The following is a 3,903-nucleotide window of genomic DNA, read 5'->3' on the forward strand; positions in this document are numbered from 1 at the left end:
TTAGACCGGCAGTGGATGATGGTGGTCCTTCGGAGCAACTCAAACAGAGGGTCTCTACAGATTCTACTCCGTTATCCTCCCAGCAAGATTCGCAAGACAACACAAGGCTGGGCAGTCAACGTAGCTGTGTAGATGATGAGCACATCTCCCCTACTCCACCATCACAGGTGCTTGCTCTAACTTGGCACTATTATATGTGGTTGCATGTTGCATATGATGTCTAGCTTGTATTGCTTCTAACTTTGTTGAATTGCATCTGCTTAGTTTACACATAATGTCTGTAAATATGAACCATGCTCCTGTTTCTAAAACATACGTGTAGATGATGAGCACATCTCCCCTACTCCACCATCACAGGTGCTTGCTCTAACTTGAAACTGTTATATGTGGTTGTGTGTTTCGTATGATGGCTAGTTTGTATTGCTTCTGATTTTGTTGAATTGCATCTGCGTAGCTTACAACTTATACCTGCAACGATCACTTACCCATAAGACACATTTAACTTGGGAGTGTGATGTAGGTTGCATCTTGCATTGTCTTCTAGCTTGTACTGCTTCTAATTTCTTGAAATGGCACTTACGACGAGACACTTTTTACCTGATTGAGTGATAATGGTTGCATGTTCATATGGTGCCTAGCTTTCATTTCTTCAAATTTTGTTGAAATGCCTTCTGCTTACTATTTTCATACATATTCCATCCTCCTATCATACGTGTGAATATGCAATGCTGTCTTTTTTTGTATATATTCCATCCTCTTATCCTGTGCTTGCCTTACATCAAAGTAGTATTCGTCTGTATCATGCATCAACCAGTTATGCAGAGCTAATTTTATTCATCTTCTTGTGGTTTTGACTTCATAAGGCAATATCAGAAAATAGGAAGGAAAAGAGTAAGTTAGGGGATGTTGGTGGTTCATCGGACCGACGCAAATAGAGACTCTCTAGATTTGCCACTGCTACTGCTAATGAAGTTGAAGTCCCAAGTCTACACGATGAGTTCATCTCCCGTACTCCACCATTGCAAGTGCTTGATCTAAGTTGACAGTGTGATAATTGGTTTCATGTTGCATATGTTGTCTAGCCTGTATTTCCTCAATTTTGATTAAATTGCACCTGCTGAGTTTATACGTTATACATGTGCATATGACATGCCCTCCTATGTCTAGAATACACTGCATCTATCTATCATACCATGTTCTTACATCAAAGTACTGCTGTTGTGTATCCCGCATCAGTCACTCATGATTGGATGCTTTTAACATCACAGTTTGATAGTGGTTGCATCTTGCATTGATTTCTATGTTGTACTGCTTCTAATTTTTCAAAATGCCGCTTATGACAAGACACTAGCTTGGCAGAGTGATATTGGTTGCATCTTTCATATGGTGTCTAGCTTGCATTACTTCTATTTTCTTGAAAATCCTTCTGCTTAGTTTACACATACATCGTAGCTGTGAATATGTCACGCCGTCCTATTTTTCTTAAATGTTCCATCCTCATACGGTTGTCTTACATCAAAGTATTGCTTGTCTGTATCATGCATCAATGAGTTCTGAAGAGCGATTTTATTCTTTTGTGTTGTGGGTACGGCTTGACAAGGCAAAGTAAAAAAAGAGCAAGGAAAATAATATAGTAGGGAATGATGTTACTCGTCGGGTGAAACAGAAAAGGATCTGCCCTCGAGATTCTGCTGGTACTTATAGTGCAGTAGAAGGTCCAAGTCCACTGGCTCAATCTACAAACACAGTATCACTTGATCCACCAGTTGCAGCATCCGCTTCAACTGTACCAGCATCTCAACGAGTTACTCGTCGTTTGCTCCGGAACTGGCCAGTTCCCAAGCTGCCTTCACACCTAACACTACTTCTGAAGCACTGCTGACACAACATGACTTGGCAAGATCATATGAACCTCATGAGCATCAACACCAAGACGGTACCTGACCAAGTCAAGTTGCAGTTGCATGCTCCTTTATATGTACTCTCAAAGTTTGATGTGCACTAACACTTTCCAAATTCGTTGTTGAACTAGCACCACGGCGCAAGAGGAAACAGACATCAGGGATAATGCTTGACAGATTAACAAAATCTAAAGGAGGAAGAATGGAGATCCATTTTGAGGCAGGTTTAAAAAGGCCACGTGATGCTACAGAGTCAGCCAAGTTAGTATCAGAGGCAGCCGTTGCCGTTAGGTGTCATGCACGTATCCTCCCAACGTGGATCCAGTACAGGAATGAGAATGACAATACCCAGTTTAACACCTTCCTTGACCATTTATCCGTAAGTAATGTTATTCATCGCAATTTGTAATATTGTCTTGCTCTGTCCTATACTTTCTAGCTTCCTCCTAATAAGACTCACATTCTTTTTTCAACACATGAGGTTCAAGTTGGATCCGAAAGATGATGCAACTAAACAAGCATGCACTCATGTTTTTCAGTCAACTCTGCGACAGTATTGGTACGACCTTAGAAAATCTCACTTTGAAGTTAAGGCTAATGATACGTCTCCAACGTATCTATAATTTATGAAGTATTCATGCTATTATATTATCCATCTTGGATGTTTATTGGGCTTTACTATGCACTTTTATATTACTTTTGGGACTAACCTATTGATCCAGAGCCCAGTGCCAGTTCCTGTTTTTCCCTTGTTTCAGTGTTTCGAAGAAAAGGAATATCAAACGGAGTCGAAACGGAATGAAACCTTCTGGAGAAGTTATTTTTGGAAGGAAAGCAACCCGGGAGACTTGGAATCCACGTCAAGAAAGCAACAAGGAAGGCGTGAGGCAGGCGGGCGCGGCCACCCCCCTGGGCGCGCCCTCCACCCTCATGGGCCCCTCGTGGCTCCCCTGACGTACTTATTTCACCTATATATATATATATCCATATACCCTAAAACGATCGGGGAACAGAATAGATCGGGAGTTCCGCCGCCGCAAGCCTCTGTAGCCACCAAAAATCAATCGGGACCTTGTTCCGGCACCCTGCCGGAGGGGGATCCCTCACCGGTGGCCATATTCATCATCCCGGCACTCTCCACGACGAGGAGGGAGTAGTTCACCCTCGGGCTGAGGGTATGTACCAGTAGCTATGTGTTTGATCTCTCTCTCTCTCGTGTTCTTGAGGTGGTACGATCTTGATGTATCGCGAGCTTTGCTATTATAGTTGGATCTTATCATGTTTCTCCCCCTCTACTCTCTTGTAATGGATTGAGTTTTCCCTTTGAAGTTATCTTATCGGATTGAGTCTTTATGGATTCGAGAACACTTGATGTATGTCTTGCGTGGGATAATCGTGGTGACAATGGATTATTCTATTGATTCACTTGATGTATGTTTTGGTGATCAACTTGCGGGTTCCGCCCATGAACCTATGCATAGGGGTTGGCACACGTTTTCGTCTTGACTCTCCGGCAGAAACTTTGGGGCACTCTTTGAGGTACTTTGTGTTGGTTAAATAGATGAATCTGAGATTGTGTGATGCATATCATATAATCATACCCACGGATACTTGAGGTGACATTGGAGTATCTAGGTGACATTAGGGTTTTGGTTGATTTGTTTCTTAAGGTGTTATTCTAGTACGAACTCTAGGGCTGTTTGTGACACTTATAGGAATAGCCCAATGGATTGATTGGAAAGAATAACTTTGAGGTGGTTTCATACCCTACCATAATCTCTTCGTTTGTTCTCTGCTATTAGTGACTTTGGAGTGACTCTTTGTTGCATGTTGAGGGATAGTTATATGATCCAGTTATGTTATTATTGTTGACAGAACTTGCACTAGTGAAAGTATGAACCCTAGGCCTTGTTTCCTAGCATTGCAATACTGTTTACGCTCACTTTTACCACTTGTTACCTTGCTGTTTTTATATTTCCAGATTACAAAAACCTATATCTAT

This window comes from Triticum aestivum, chromosome 3D, assembly GCF_018294505.1.
Source record: "Triticum aestivum cultivar Chinese Spring chromosome 3D, IWGSC CS RefSeq v2.1, whole genome shotgun sequence".
Taxonomy (NCBI): Eukaryota; Viridiplantae; Streptophyta; class Magnoliopsida; order Poales; family Poaceae; genus Triticum; species Triticum aestivum.